This window comes from Schistocerca nitens, chromosome 3 (genome assembly GCF_023898315.1).
Source record: "Schistocerca nitens isolate TAMUIC-IGC-003100 chromosome 3, iqSchNite1.1, whole genome shotgun sequence".
Lineage (NCBI taxonomy): Eukaryota > Metazoa > Arthropoda > Insecta > Orthoptera > Acrididae > Schistocerca > Schistocerca nitens.
Genome location: NC_064616.1, coordinates 230,082,725 through 230,100,566, shown reverse-complemented (window position 1 = coordinate 230,100,566; position 17,842 = coordinate 230,082,725).

Here is a 17,842-nt window from a genome sequence, read left to right as displayed (position 1 = left end):
AAATAGTGGGTAAGACAAGGTCGTAAGCTCAAAGGGGGACATCAAATGATACTATACGTGAATCCCAGCCCCCGCCCCCTTGAGTAGGGCGGGGGGCATCTTTTAAATCTTGAATGGAAACACCCATTTTTATTGCAGATTCGGGTTCTCCATAAAAAAGTAATCAAGTTTTGTCTGAAACATTTTTTAAACCATTTGCAGGTGGCGCTGAAATCGAGAAAAATTAAAATTGTGGAAGAACTCCGATTTATTTAGAATGATCCGAGAAGGACGCATCAAATCGATGCAAAATGTACACCAATTCTTTCGTTACGCCAAATTAAGTTATTTTTGTACAAAATGTACTGTATCCTACTTTTAACGTTACCCAAGAACAACGACATGGACATAGTAGAATGATGTTCCCATGGGGTGCTTCATTAGTGTGAGTCCCCTTGCCTCTCACATGTTGGGGTGCTTCATTAGTGTGAGTCCCCTTGCCTCTCACAATTTGGGGTGCTTAATTAATGAAATCAGCCACGAAGAAATTGTTCAAAATTATCGCCATTTTCTTCAAGGCATAAAGTCGATCATCTGCGAAAGTTGTCCACAGATTTGAGCAGCACATCCCATGGTATGGCTGCACACGCTCTTCGAATGCGTTGCTCCATATCGTTCGGGTTGTGGGCTGTCTTTCATAAACAATATTTTTTAAATAACCCCATACACTTGATAATGGGAATGAAAGGGTTTGTGCATGGCTGTGTTAGGATTAGCACGGGCTTGGCAGTGAACTCTTACTTCTCAGCTTCAGTATATACCGAAGGTTTGCCAGTATTTCCACCTTTCATTCAAAATTAAGATCTTTTCCCGATTTATAGAACAGTTACGTTGTATGCAGCCTGGTGCGAGTTGCAGTTCGGTAGGTTTCCGCTCGGCTTTCCTACTGGCGATTTGCTGCAGCGTGTTCACAGTTAGGTGCAGGTAAATTGACGAAAGGAACCGCCCATTGCACTACTTAGATATAGATGGTGTAAAACTGTTGGCCTGGCTACAACGTTCTCCACAATTGTCACCCGCTGAAGGTATCTGGTCATGGGTTGCGCAAAGACTGACACACTATTACTCACCAGCCCCAACGATTCATGAACCATGGCACAGAGTTGAACTGACATGGAATGACGTACCTGTATCTGTCATCGAAGCTCATTTAGAGTTGGAGCCGTCGTTGCTTTGAGAGATGTCAGCTCTGAACTACATTTCGCAACTTGTGTGCCACCAAAACATCACCAATTTGAATCATTTATTCTTCCTACAGTACTGTACACGCAGAATGAATAACATTTCGTTATTTGGTATCAATTCTGGTATTGTGATGCTGATGGTCAGCAGTATATCATCACATTATAATCTAGTTGTATAACATCGAAACTTACACGCATTCCGAAATTTGAAAAAAAGCGAATTTAAAGAAAGAAAAAAGGGTTTATGAAAAGAATGAAACAGAGAACGAATGCATAGGACGGGGGCAGCAGTGGCAGCAAAGCGAGAGGAAGGAGACAGTCGGAGATATACAGATGGTGGGCGGCTGCTGCGCAGTTTCTGGGTTTGTCGATAATCTGGGGCGTTCCATAGCAAGGGGAGGACGGCAGCCACAGGTGGCCAGCCTAGCTGGTGTAGGCGTGGCGTTAAGTCTGCAGCTTGCTATACTCTTCGCCAGACTGTCAGATTTCCGTCTTGTGCTGATCTTTAGAATTGCTGGTCCTCTCCTCTTCCTCGCAGACCACCTTTACAAAGCTTAATCAGTGATATACTTCCACCAACGCTCCTATAACTGCTATTTTTTTCTGTCTACTACTCTACCTGTAATTACATATTAATCAGCGCCCCCCTCTACGATATCATAAAAAAGGTGAGTCGCTCGACCTTCTACTGCAGCTTGTCCCCTTGTGGTATGAGATCACTTCTACTGATGAGCACTTACTGTATCTTGCATTTTACGGTTAGTTAGTTACGTGTTCCACGGAACGTTTGCAGGGCACAAAAATGTAGATGGAATCGGGTTACAAGTTGCAGGAGCACTTACCTTTTAGATGTGTGAGTAAATACTGATTTGTTTCAGATTATCAGGTAAATCTGTGAAAAATACGAGAGCGTGCTGAAAAATATATCACCGAATTTTATTATTCTGTTCTCAATATCGGTATACGTATTACATGTCATGCGTATTACTCCGTCGACTTTTCCTCTCGTTGACGTAACTTGTAACCTGCCGCTTACTCCGAATTCTGGCGTGTAACATGGCGGTGGTAACGTACCTATAGGTGACTAAAGTAATGGGATACTGACATGCAGATATACAGATGGCGGTAGAATTAAGCACCGGTACACAAGGTATAAAAGGGCAGTGCATTGGCGGAGCTGTCATTTGTACTTGGGTTACTGATGTGAAAAGGTTTGCGACGAACTTATCTGTTAGGACAGGGCGGCGAAATTTGGCGTTAATGGGATAGCCGACACGAGTGCTTTTACTAACAGCACGACATCGGCTGCAGCGCCTCTCCTGGGCTCTTGACCATATGGGTTGGACGATAGACTGGAAAATCGTAGCCTAGTCAGATGAGTCCCGATTTCAGTTGGTATGAGCTCATGATAGAGCCCACGTTTGGCACAGACCCCAAAGCCATGAACCCAGTTTGTGAACAAGGCACTGTGCGAGCTGGCGGTAGTCCCATAATGGTGTGGTTCAAATGGCTCTGAGCACCATGGGACTCAACTGCTGTGGTTATCAGTCCCCTAGAACTTAGAACTACTTAAACCTAACTAACCTAAGGACATCACACACATCCATGCCCGAGGCAGAATTCGAACCTGCGACCGTAGCAGTCCCACGGTTCCGGACTGCGCGCCTGCTGTAAACACACTGCTGTAAACACACAGTTATGCCAGTTTGTGTATTGGTTTCCAGCGGGTATCGCCACTCCTCCCCTCCACCGACGACAAAGGCGTCTAGAGAGACAAGACGAAATTGCCATAGTCCCATAGCTCTACGTGTGTGTGAGGGGACGATAGTGTTACTTTATTCTTAACGCTGTGGCATTCTCCAAGTCAATACACACTAATTGCGCGTGGTATGTATTTGTAATCGAAAAAACAGTTGGATGCAGTGTAAACTAGTATCATTTCAGAATCGAAACACATTATTGCATCTTGACGTTACTATAGGCGAATCGTGAGAAGTTTGTCGACCAAGGACAAAAAAAGGGACTCCGTGGGCAACATGTATAGCATTAGTTTGATATACAGGGTGGTCCATCTGAAGTTTCGGATGAGAATATCTCGAAAACTATACATCGCATAAAAATAGTGGGTAAGACAAATTCGTAAGCTCAAAGGGGGACATCAAATGATACTACACGTGACCCCCAGCCCCGCCCCATAAGGTGGGGCGGGAGTCAACTGTTAAATCTTACATGGAAACCCCCATTTTTTATTGCAGATTCGGATTCTCCATAAAAAAAGTAATCAAGTTTTGTCTGAAACATTTTTTTAGACCATTGACAGGTGGCGCCGAAATCAAGAAAAATTAAAATTGGGGAAGAACGATTTATTTAGAATGATCCGAGAAAGACGCATCAAATCGATACAAAATGTGCACCAATTCTTTCATTACGACAAATTATTTTTTTTTCCAAATATATCCTACCGCCACAGTTTTTGATGGAGGGATGCGGAATAGTATTAAAATCTCGTTAGAAAACTCTTCACAATCGCATTACTCACCCGACTGTGGCGCTACCGTGGCCAAACTTCGAACTATGGCTCAGTATAAAGGTCGGTGCAATGCGATAACACGTCACTTCACTTTCAGATTGTGAACCGGTGGTCAAGCAATGGTATAAGAAGGCCTCGTGACTTGTAGAAACTCATGTGTCCACCCTGGGCATGTCGTATGTTCTCCACAATATTTCGGCAAGCAGAGTCGTTCCCATCTACAGGTGGTTTCCAATGACTGCTGGTCCACTCTTGTCGCCGTTCTATGCAGATATTTTCCTTTAAGGTTTTTCTTTCAAACATGTCCGAAAGAACAGACACCATTCAGAATACGCAGCTGTGAATCATTATACGTAAATTGGACGGAGGTCACTGCTCTCAGCTGCAGCGGAACATTAAGCGGAATCAGCGGCGACGAGCGAAAATGTGTACAGGATCGAGATTCAAACCCCGTATCTCCTGCTTACTAGGCATGTGCGGTAACCACGGCGCCATCCGGGACGCAGCGTTATTTCAACTGCGCGAACTATCTCAGCACGCTTCACGGCCGATCCACACTCCCACCGAGCAGCCCCTGTCCATTTTACTCCCTTTCGCTACTCAGAGATTCCCACAGGAGATCGGACGTATTTCTGCATTCTCACTGAAGAAAGTGGATCCATGTCCGAAAGAACAGAAACCGCGCATAGTTATAATTGATAGGCCTAGCTGGACAGAGGTAGTCCGCCCAGTTGCGATAATGCTGTGTCCAGGATGCGCCGTGGTTACCGCGCCTGCCTGGTAAGCAGGAGATCCTGGGTTCGAATCTCGGTCCGGTACACATTTTCGCTCGTCGACGCTGATTCCGCTTAATGTCCAATTTAGATATACCTTTAAGGTGTTGTATTGCTGCCTTAAGAAAGGTCAAACCAACTCTGTAACCAAAGAGAAGCGTAATGGACGCTGGGAAACAGGTAATATTGTACACTATCAAGTGCTCAAAAAAAAAAAAATGGTTCAAATGGCTCTGAGCACTATGGGACTTAACATCTGTGGTCATCAGTCCCCTAGAACTTAGAACTACTTAAACCTAACTAACCTAATGACTTCACACACATCCATGCCCGAGGCAGGATTCGAACCTGCGACCGTAGCATATCAAGTGCTACAGGACCTTTTATACACAGCTAGTGTAGCGCACAAATCGAAAAGGATGATTTCGCTCTCCTTAAATTGTATGTTTTGCGACATACTGTATTGGATATGGTCATTTCCAGGAACAGTTTCCAACTCTCAGACAACGCAGACTCTAGTTTTTAAAGCGTTTTTGGAACCTATGCTATAACCATCTCTCCATAAAAATTACTGGAGATAGGACAATGGATCTTGAATTTTTGGTGGCGATATTTGGTTTATGTTCTCTAGTCTGTAATTGCATGCAAATGATTGACGATTCAACAGTTAGTTTGACAATATACATTTATTGCAGCCTCGCCACAGAAAACTAATGTTCCACGTATGGCAGTAATAACAGAAATGATAGAACTTGAGGGCAGGAAAGAACAAATAAAACTTGAAAGAATGTCGGTCCAGTAATCACTGTAGCACAATTAAGCAGTAGCACTGAGTGCCAAGGAAGGCTGCTGGTAGCCGCTGGGCGACGTGACGTAGCGGTTCGGCTTGGTGGAGAGTCGGCTGACGTAACAGATGGGTCGCCGTAGGCGCCGGTGTCAATGGTCTCACGCGGAGCTGCATCTGCAACTGGCTGCTGGAGTCGCAGTCGCAGTTACGGGTGACCAAACAAAGCTCGACCTGTCACAGGGTAAGCGCCGAGGTACTGTTCCTGCCTTTCTTGTCGTGCTAGGGGATCGTGGCCTATCGTGTTGGATCGGTCGCAAGTTATTTGAGAAGTTTGGTCCTCATACTGTTGCGGAGAGTGTCACTCAAGCAACAGGTCCAGCCGATGCTTAGTCAGCCGGTGATGGTGTTGGTGCCCTACGCTACTGAAGAGCCGGTTGCGGGATGGGAATGCCTTTTCATAAAATGCACGGGCTGTTAGGCGGAACCTATCAAAAAACAATGGGTGGCCCACATCCTCATGGAGCTGTTGCGTGGGGTAAAGCAAGGGAAGGTTTCGGTGGATAGCGATGTGGGAGTCGGCAGCTTACCCTCACACCACGGTCGCGTACTCCAACACTGTACGAACCAGTGTCAGATAAAGCGTGAGGCCATGGAGAGGGGAAAGCGTCGATTCGGGGTGGAGCAGCGGGTAGAGCGCGTGTAAACGCCTTACAGTCCAGTCTCTGACGTTGCGTCTATGCGGCAGCCAGGTAAGACACTGATTGATTTTTATTCAGAGGTAGGCAGCCGTCTTGGTACACATGATGGGACCTCTTATAATGACTGGTGGTAGAGGCGGCGGCACCTTCCATCTGCTAAAGACGACCGCTTGAATCTTCCTAGCGTTGATCTTGAGCCGCCATTTGGTGGCCCAGGCATCCAAGGCAACACATCCAAGCTGGAGGCGGCGTCCCGTAGTGCGACGTTCATATTGTGGGTGTCGTCAACATAAAGTGCCAATTCCACGTATGCCACCGACGTCGAGTCAGAGGTGCTCAGAGAGTATAGTAAGGGGCCGAGTACCGACCCCTGTGATACAGCTACACATGTGGTTTTCGCAGTCGACGTTGCTTGTTTCACCCTGACATAAAAGGTCATGCCAGAGAGGTAGGACAACAGGAATACTACGTGTGACGCCGAAACCCCGTGCACAAAGAGTTCGTACACGAACAACGTCACAACAAGTCGAATACCCTGGACACATCCAGGAGTACTCAGGGGGTATTCTCTCGTCTCCAGTGCTCCCATGGCTGGATCCACCAGGCGCAGCAGTTGGTGAGTGGTGACATGTCACTCCAGACACCAAACTTCTCATCTGTATGTAAGCATTCCTGGCTGACGTGCTCCAGTAGGTGTTTCATGCATGGCCTCTTGAATACCATCGAGAGGGAATGGAGCAAACTGATAGGCCGGTAGTTCGACGCCAACCGAGGGTCCTCGTTCGTCTTCGGGATAGCGGACACTATTGCGTGTTTCCACGCGGAAGGGTGGGTCCCCCAAAGGAAGATGTCGGCCAGAACCCGATGGACTCCCTGAGGCAAATTCTCGAGGAGGATGTTAGTGATAGCATCGCTGCTTCTCGCCCTCCTGGTTTCGAGAGACTGTAGTCGCCCCGCAACTTCCTCGTCTGTGATTGGCGCGATGATGTTATTAGCGTCCCAGCGGCCAGTAAGGTAAGTATCCGTTGAGTGACGCGCCGAACCTGGTCGTAATCGACGACGTCAACCACGGGGGATAGCTGCTGGAAGTTGCACCGCGGTCGCAGCCGAGGAATATCCTTGGGCTCTTGATGATGATGATGTTTGGTTTTGTTGGACGCTCAACTGCGCGGTCATCAGCGCCCATACGAAGTTCCAATTTTTCACACAGTCCAATTTCTTTACTCAGTCCAATTTAGCCACTGTCACGAATGATGATGATGATGATGATGAAATGATGTGGACAACACAAACACCCAGTCCCCGGGCAGAGAAAATCCCCAATCCGGCCAGGAATCGAACGGGGGACCCCGTGATCCAGAGGCAGCAACGCTGTGGACTTGGGCTCTTGATGACCACTTGACCCGCGGATGGATGGTGGAACCCGATAGCAGCGCCGTCGTAGTTGCTGCGTTGCTACCTATGAACGATGGTGATGGTTAAGCCTGTAAACGTAGCTTCTGTAATCAGCATCAAATCCAAACACTCGATGTACTAGCGAGATGCGTAAACTGTCTCCAAAGGAGGACCAGCAACCCACATGGCGAAGATGTGTCAGAAACAGGAGTGACTGGTTACGTAAGGGGCCGTCCCTGCGCACGCTATAGTTTTAAATGAAATATTTTGCAGTTGTTTTGGGCAATGTCTCCGAGGTGTTTTTTGGAGACATCCGTGAGTGCAGCAGTTATTGTTGTGCTGCCATTTTACTGATGACTTTTCACAACTCTATCAGGCTGATGGAAAGATTTATCAAGTCCAGAAGCACTTGATATGACCTCTTCTAAATATCTCTGACTTTTTTCTGTTCTCCCACCGATAGAAGATATGTAATGTTCTCTGCTGATTACCAGCAACTGAGCTATTGAAATGCATCATGCCTAACCTCAATCAAAATGCTGAAGTATATGAGACTGCGTTTGTAGAAAAGATAAACTCCTCTGTCAACTTCAGATTTCTGACTGTGCAACCCTCGGAGCAGATAGTCATATAGCCCCAGGCCAGTAACGTCTATTCAAGGGATGTAAGGTAAGCACTGCTTTTTGCGTAAATTGGAAACAATATCGAAACTGAAGGAAACATTAAATTTTAAAATCGTTCCACACATGGACTGACAAAAGTTATTATTATTTTTTTTTAATTAGCACTGCAAATTTTTCAGAACCATCAGCAAAATTCGTAAATTCGCGCTTTCTATAACTTAAGATTCAGGTAAGGCCTGATGTTTTCTGAACAGGCTGTACAAGTTTCAGCTGGAGCTCCGAGATGTGGGCTGAACTTCAGTCTTCGAAGCTCCGCAGTGGACCGACTGGGGATCTTGGTGTGCGGTTATGACAGTTAAATGTTGTAATAACTTTTCTGGTGCTACGGAAAACATACCCTAATTCCACATGTGGTTTGTAGTTTCATTTTACGTCAACGCTGTAAACAGCCTTAATAGTTTATAGTAGCCATCACATAGGCTTGCTTTTGTTGGCGGTAGGATAAACAAGCAGGCCCGTTGCGTATCGTACACTGAGCAGCAGAATCATGAAAATCGTAGCGGGGCAGTGCCAATGTGAATTATGGGACTCCGCTGCACAACTTTGCTCTCCGCAGTTTGCAAGAAACGAATGATAAATAGAAATCGATAGACTTACAACTGACTCGTGCATAATAACTAGAAATGGTATTTCATTTCATAACTTTACAACAGCAACGAATGGCTGTGAGGACGCCCTAATATGCAAAATCTGATTGAACAACAATCATGTTGAACTCCTGTAGCGTCTGAGTGAAAAGCTGGAACACCATTTAGCACATTCTTCTGTGTTTACAGAATATCAGACCTAATACAGAGTGACTTGACTGTCTTTATTTCAAACACAGTCGGGAATAAAATAAGAAAAAAGTCAACCAAATTTTCCCTCAGTTATTCTGGGCGAAGCAACTGATGTGCGTAATTTCTCGCAGGTTTCGTCACTCCACTATGTCACAGCTGTTAGTCAAGTTCGTTAAAGTATTCCAAAATTAACGAACATGCTCAGAGTTACGATGGAACGGTATTTGGCTCGTCATTTGAATGGACTGTAATCGAGAGTGAGAAACGTTTTTTGTGTTCGTTCACGGTTTCGTTCATCGACTAAACTCAATATTATCGTATGCCGTGTCAAAAATCTAATAGTGCAGAATATTTTCTTCGCTCCGAATAGTCATGCTACTTTTTTTTCAAGTCAGCAAAAAGATCTTGGGCTCTAGAACAAAGAGTAAAGAAAAGGTTCTCTAAAGTATATGCTAAGCAGTGGAGTTGTGCATCCTTTCTCGTTAAAACCTAATGGTGTAGTGAACTAGTTTCACTTTTAAAGGCTGTGATAAATCAAAATATGTGGGACGAAGAAGCCTATATTCCTACTTGTGGATTTGAAATCACGATGCAAAATTTAAGTTTAAATTTCGTTCTACACACTTTTGCAAATAATTTCCCTCTTACTGACATCTTATTTGATATATTTCAAACCAGGGCTCATTACATTGGCTATTGTGTAACAAAATTAATGAATCCGTATAAATGTTAAAGGCAAAATGTGACGGATATGAAAGAATTTAGGAAAGAGTCATTCATGACCAGCATATGTTTGAACCATCAATTAAACATCTTAGGAATAATAACCTTACTGCAGTCAATTGGGAAACAAACTTTGGAAGAATTGCCCGTGGAATTTTGTACACAGTGATGTGACAGTTACAAGATGGATTCAATAACTTGGACTTTTTGTTATTTTTGCAACTTTTAAATGTACATAATTTTTATCAGTATAAACAATGTTACCGTGAACCTGCATTAAACCCACTAATAGACTGCTATGGATCGGTTTCAGGTTACCACAGCTAGTGGTTGAATATATTTCCAGAGAAATGCATCATAGAAGTGTTGGTGACTTATAGAAGTTTATTGTCATTGACCCCACATTGCATACTGTGAAACTGTAAAACTCTTTGAAGTTATTCTGATTATTTCTGCATCTAGTGCCTGATTTGAGACAAGCTGTTCAGACATAAAAAGATAAAAAGAAAGCTTTATGTATGTAATTTATACTCTCAAGAATAGATCTGAAATTACTTGAAAATGATCTCCTGTGGCAGTTGAAGTATCTTACGACACGATGACTGACGAATTCACCAATAACGTAATTTCATATTTAAAAATGACATAGTCTATTGTAACTGCTTACCTTAACGAGAAGTGCAACACACGCCACTGTACTTTGCGTATAAGGTGCACTAAAACCACCTATGAATGCGGATAGCAGGAGGAGATTTAAAACCGGGTCATTGTCTTTCTGTCGAGAGCTTCTTATAATGGAAAATGTAATAAATTGTAATATTAAATGGAATGTGCACTTGTATAGCAACATCGTAAGTGTCAGATCATCCTCCGTTCGGTAGTGGTTGTATCTCAACACAGCAGTTCAAATGGTTCAAATGGCTCTGAGCACTATGGGACTTAACTTCTGAGGTCATCAGTCCCCTAGAACTTTAGAACTACTTAAACCTAAGTAACCTAAGGACACCACACATCCATGCCCGAGGCAGGATTCGAACCTGCGACCGTAGTAGTCGCGCGGTTCCAGACTGTAGCGCCTATAACCGCTCGGCCACTCCGGCCGGCAACATAGCAGTGCTGACGCTAGATTTGAAGGGTCTCCTGCAGACAAAAGCACAGTGATCGTCCTGATACTGAAAGTTGCAATTGCTTTAGTTTCAACTATAGAATGGAAATAGTTTGCTGAATAGTTTTATCTACTCTCCTTATCTTCTCCCCAATTCTCTCCTTTGAGACGGAAAATGAAGCTGGTATGGAGAAAAAAGCAAACTGAATGGGTGGCGACTTGGTTTCGTCCAAAAATTTGCCTGAGATTTCCAAACTGAATTTCCAAATTTCCCTGAACTAGTTGTAGTTGTATGTGAGAGAAAGGTTTGGTTTCCTGTTTTTATGGCTGCAAATACAAATGTTTTGACTTGCCATATCACGTACTAGTCATTATTGCAATTTCAGGTATGATTTACCTACTGTATTATCAACATTTCTGTAAGTTATAAGCTCTTGGTACCTATGGACATTCCTTCGTTATCGTCTGTCACCACTCCGTGCCATACCGAGCAGTCACTGTGTGATAACTTCAAGTATATGACAAATTCTTGCAGGAATTCGTTTCGAACTGTTGTCACTGGAACGTTACGTTAAGAGATTTCGATAACAGTAACGTATCACGTTCCAAACGAGATGCTCTACACAGTATGGCCACTGTTAACTTGAATAAAAGTGTGATAAAGTACTAAAGCAAACAATCTTTATTTCGAAATTGGGTAAACCGAAAATTCGGTTAAACGATAATTACATCGAGAAACCTACCGCTTAAACCAAATTTCAGATGTTTCGTACTAAAAACCAAAATTTGGTCTCCACATTACGTATTACATATCTTATTCTTCGTCTAAACCGGGTAAGTATGTACGAGGGGCGTTCAAAAAGTAATGCGACACACTTTTTTCTGTGTTTTATTCGGGTTACCAGTACACCCTATTATTTCTCACTCTTTTGGCGACGAAACGCTAGTTTTCAACATAACCTCCGTCAGTGCGATGGCCTTACGCCATCTTACTGGGAGAGCCTGTACGCCGGCACGGTACCACTCGACGTCGGAGTCAACGTCTTGCTGCATCAATAACCTCTCCATAAACTCAATACTGCTTCCCGCGGAGTGCATACTTAATTGGGCCAAACAGATGGAAGTCGGAAGGTGCGAGATCCGGGATGTAGGGTGGATGAGGAAGAACGGTCCAACGAAATTTTGAGAGCTTCTCTCGCGTACACAGTCTTGTGTGATGCCTTGCGTTGTCATGGAGAAGGGGAAGTTCGTTTGTATTTTCGTGGCGACGAACGCGCTAAAGTCATTTCTTCAATTTCTTGAGGGTAACATAATACTCTTCGTACACTACTGGCCAATAAAATTGCTACACCAAGAAGAAATGCAGATTATAAACGGGTATTCATTGGACAAATATATTATACTAGAACTGACATGTCATTACATTTTCACGCAATTTGGGTGCATAGATCCTGAGAAATCTGTACCCAGAACAACCACCTCTGGCCGTAATAACGGCCTTGATACGCCTCGGCATTGACTCAAACAGAGATTGGATGGCGTGTATAGGTACAACTGCCCATGCAGCTTCAACACGATACCACAGTTCATCAAGAGTAGTGACTGGCGTATTGTGACGAGCCAGTTGCTCGGCCGCCGTTGACCAGACGTTTTCAGTTGGTGAGAGATCTGGAGAATTTGCTGGCCAGGGCAACAGTCGAACATTTTCTGTATCCAGAAAGGCCCGTACAGGACCTGCAACATGCGGTCGTGCATTATCCTGCTGAAATGTAGGGTTTCGCAGGGATCGAATAAGAGTAGAGCCACGGGTCGTAACACATCTGAAATGTAACGTCCACTGTTCAAAGTGCCGTCAATGCGAACAAGAGGTGACCGAGACGTGTAACCAATGGCACCCCATACGATCACGCGGGGTGATACGCCAGTATGGCGATGACGAATACACGCATCCAATGTGCGTTCACCGCGATGTCGCCAAACACGGATGCAATCATCATGATGCTGTAAACAGAACCTGGATTCATCCGAAAAAATGACGTTTTGCTATTCGTGCACCCAGGTTCGTCGTTGAGTACACCATCGCAGGCGCTCCTGTCTGTGATGCAGCGTCAAGGGTAACCGCAGCCATGGTCTCCGAGCTGATAGTCCATACTGCTGCAAACGTCGTCGTACTTTTTGTGCAGATGGTTGTTGTCTTGCAAACTTCCCCATCTGTTGAGTCAGGGATCGAGACGTGGCTGCACGATCCGTTACAGCCATGCGGATAAGATGCCTGTCATCTCGACTGCTAGTGATACGAGGCAGTTGGGATCCAGCACGGCGTTCCGTATTACCCTCCTGAACCCACCGATTCCATATTCTGCTAACAGTCATTGGATCTCGACCAACGCGAGCAGCAATGTCGCGATACGTTAAACCACAATCGCGATAGGCTACAATCCGACCTTTATCAAAGTCGTAAACGTGATGGTACGCATGTCTCCTCCTTACACGAGGCATCACAACAACGTTTCACCAGGCAACGCCGGTCAACTGCTGTTTGTGTATGAGAAATCGGTTGGAAACTTTCCTCATGTCAGCACGTTGTAGGTGTCGCCACCGGCGCCAACCTTGTGTGAATGCTCTGAAAAGCTAATCATTTGCATATCACAGCATCTTCTTCCCGTCGGTTAAATTTCGCGTCTGTAGCACGTCATCTTCGTCGTGCAGCAATTTTAATGGCCAGTAGTGTATTTGATCGTTGCTCCATGAGGGAGGAAACCAAACAGAATAACCCCTCCAGAATCCCAGAATTATTTGGAGTAGAGGTAGTGTGACACCACTGCCGTTTCGTTTCCGGTTCAAAGTGATGGACCCATGTTTCATCCACTGTCACGCTCAGCCACGTAATATGCAAGCAAATGTGCGCAGATGGTCCTCTTTGCTCTTTATTGTCTTTTGTCAGGCGCCGGGAACCCAGCGGGCACACACTTTTGAGTACCCCATCTGGTGGACGAGTATGTCAGCACTGCCAACAGAGACGTCTAGTTGTGCAGCTAGGTGTTTACTGCAGCCCGTCGATCATCTCGAATGAGAAAGTCGGTACGTTCCAACATTGCAGGAGGGTGCTGCCACGTGAGAGATCGGACAGGTTTGCCCGACCTTCTTGCGATGAAGGCAGACTCCTTGCTCAATGACTCGCCGTGCTTTTGTTTAATGCCAGGTCTCAGTAAACATTCTGCGAAGGTCTATGAATGTGAGCGACGCTCTGGTTTTTCTCCAAAAGAAACTTAACGACAACTCTCTGCTCGAAACTCACCTCCGTTCAGACGCCATTTTGAAGGTTACCTATCGGAACTTAATGAAACTATGGGGTCTGAAGCGAGAATATTTCACGATATTCCAGAATAAATTCTGCATCTTCAATCGAAATTGCCCAAGAAAATAATGCGTTGCATTGCTTAATGAACGGCCCTTGTACATATGTAGTGCCGTGCACTGCGGTAGTTTCCATTATGCATTTTACATACATTTTCTTATTAATGTACTGCACTGTAATTCCGCAGCAACGGCCCGACTGACTGAATGCCGGTCACGAGTCACTACCATAGCGTAAGACGCAATGGCGGGGAAGGAGAGGGATTGGTAAGCGGATTGCACACAATGTGCTACACTCAACAACGTGAACGGTGAATGTGTTTTCCGTCCTTTCACTCCACCACTCGCAATATTTCCATCGAAACAGAAACGAGCTCTGACTGTAAAACAAAAGCATAAAATTATACATATCTTCGACAGTGGGGTGAAGATTAAAACACAGGTGGCAGAACACTTTCAGATTTCGAAGTTTACTCTCTCATGGAGAATAACTTCAAGACGGAAATTATAGACAAGTCCCGCAAGCTGTTGATTTAGCGGCAGTAGGGAGCGCATGAGGCCAGCCGAATATGAAGTAGTGGAGGATTCGCTGACTGAGGTGTTTGCTTGCAGCAAATTCTATTGTCCAAACTTCTAGAAAAGGCTCCTGAAACCATCCAGAGAAAGGGAATTTCTGGGTCTGTGGGTTCCGAGGGCTGACCTGTGGCGTTTCCAGAAGAGGCATAAAGTCAGTACTGTCAGTGTCTGTGGGGAGGCACATAGAGTAAACGAGAAAGTATCGCCCGAGAGATGTGTTTAATATGGCTGAATCTGGCGTTTTCTGCATCTTGGTGCCTCTAAAAAAAAACGCAAGTCGAGAGCGAAAAAGTCATGGAGGAAAACGCAGCTAGGGGAGACTGACGGTGGTCTTGTGTCATAATTCACATCGTTCTGAGAAGCACAAACTATTGGTGATTGGCAAACACAAAAATCCACGTTGTTTTAAAAATTTCGAGCTATTCTGTCTACCATGCCACTACGAGCATAACAATAATGCTTGGATGACCAAATCTCTCTGGATAGTTCAACAACAAATGGCTGCGTAGAAGAGAAATCCTTTCCTAACTTTTATCCACTGCTCTTCCCATCAGTGCAATCTAACTACAACAAACAGTTTCACACTGGAATGTACTGCAGGCTATATGCAACGTATCTGCTGCCTCGGATGAAATTACAACAGACACCATAACTAACTGTTTAAAGAAGACCTGGACAGCAGTTGATAACGTAGTTGAAACTGAAGAGGAAACCGAGGATCCAACGTTTGAAATTACTCTTAATGCGGTTACAATTTTAGATTCAGATGCTGCTCTTCTGCTGGCTTATACCCGGCTGGTGTCCTCTTGTACCGTCGATATGGAAGTATTGACGCAGGCAGACAATTTTGCTGCTGAGGAACGAGTAATCAGCTCTGTTGATGATAGAGAAGAGAATGATAATGTTTTACTGTCATTTTCTGAGGAGAAACATTAAGATATGACACCGGAAAGTCGCGCTTAAGTAGCAGCTGCAGCCGCTGTTCTCCAGAGATGTGTTGCCACTTCTGACATTTCCATGGGATTTCTGATGTCTCCACGGTATTTCAGGCTGCTCCGGATTTGGTACCTTCAGAGAGTGCCATAGTGTTACGACCAACAATCCAACAAACAATAATTAAAATTTCTCTTTCAAAATTAATGTATACAAGTAAAATGTGTAATGGATAAGGATTGTTACAAATTAAAACATGTGTTCTGATTGTAACCTAGTGTGCTGAAGAACAGTACATTAAACATTAAAGCGTCTTTTAAGAGTATAGCTTGTTCTATTACATGATACACTAGTTCGATGAGTACAAAATTGTTCCACGATGTATATGTAAGCTTAATTGCAGTGTTTGAAAAAAATTATGACAAGCATTTGACAATATGTACATATTACTTTATCAATTACACAAATGCCAGAAATACTTTTGTACATGTACAGTGTAGTTATTTTCATTTTTTTAGAGGTTATGGAAACGGAACACCCTCTTTCGTTGGTACCCATAACAAGACTGAAAGTAAACTGAACAGTCGTAACTTTGTTAAACAGAATTGGGTACATTCCATCCTCTTGAAATTAGGTTAAATGAGCATCTACAGTATTGAAAAAGGAGTATTCAACACTGATCTATCGAACATTCGTGTCCAAATACCTGTCCGTATTAATTATTTTTAAATAAAATACAAAAAATCGCCTTTAGTTTTGAGCGAATGACGAATTAAAAGTTTAAAGATAAATTCTCTTAGGCTTGTTACACTCCGTCGGAGTCTGTCATGCAATGACAAATGTAGCTGGAGCCCGAGAACCCATGGACAGTTGTGAAGTGTGGCAGAGGTGGTTGACGGCTCAATCAAGCAACGTACATTACAACAGTTCAATGCAATTTCCCTTTCCTTACTTGACTGCGTAACCGATTATTTCTGAAGTAGTCTCTCTGGGTAGTTTGTAATAAAATAACTAAGAACTTTTCTTTTCATCAACAAACAGTTCAACGCCTCTAGACTTTCTCAGAATCTAGCTATCCTGATGTGAATTTCCATAACTTTTCCCAAACCACATGAAACAAATCGTGGGATGTTTCCTGTTAACCGTTTGAACTCCAGTGGTTTCTGCCGGAATTACCATTTTATTAATTTTGTTTTGAACTATCAGTGCCAGAGAGAGAGAGTGCGAGGCGGTCCAATGGTCCTTTCTGTGCGGAAACACACACACACACACACACACACACACACACATACGTACACCAAAAATCCTAAGGGAATCAGCGATGGCTACGAGTAATGAGCGTAATGGGCAGGGGCACTACGTTAGTTCAGGGGAACCTCGCGTACTGTGCATAATTACTCGTAGTGCGAAACACTTGTTAAGCGAAACAATTTATCCCATACAAATTAATGTAAAATACGACAATGCGTTCCATGCAGAAAAAGTACTAAAAGTTTTATCTTATTCATGCCGTTTATTCCAAGAAAATTACACATACAGTATTATGTACTTTATTATTCACGATACCATTTAATTCTTTTTCACAAGAAAGCTATCTACAGTTTTTTGTCCTGCCGACGCTTTAACACTTGCAGAAAATGCGACACAGTATCATCGTCAAATAAATTTCTAGCGCGCATAGCCACTGCTTTAGTGGGATGATGACTTTCAATGTACGATGCAACTGTTACCGCCTTCTCTTCTAAAAATGGTTCAAATGGCTCTGAGCACTATGGGACTCAACTGCTGTGGTCATGAGTCCCCTAGAACTTAGAACTACTTAAACCTAACTAACCTAAGGACATCACAAACATCCATGCCCGAGGCAGGATTCGAACCTGCGACCGTAGCAGTCGCACGGTTCCGGACTGCGCGCCTAGAACTGCGAGACCACCGCGGCCGGCCCTTCTCTTCTCCCTCTGAAGAACTCCTCTCCACAACTTCCTGCTGTGAAACACACTGTACCTCCATAAGCTCTTCGGTTGTCATTTCTTGGCAGTGATCTTCCACAAGCTCATCGATATCATTGTTATCCACTTCTAGTCCCATGCTCTTGGCCAAAGATACAATCTCGTTAACTACAGGTGGTCTTGTAGGCTTGGAGAATGGGCAGGAGCGATGTCCATAACAAGCAAGAAAAGTTAGGTTGGCTTGTTTGGGGGGGAGACCAGACAGCGAGGTCATTGGTCTCATCGGATTAGGGAAGGACGGGGAAGGAAGTCGGCCGTGCCCCGTGCCCTT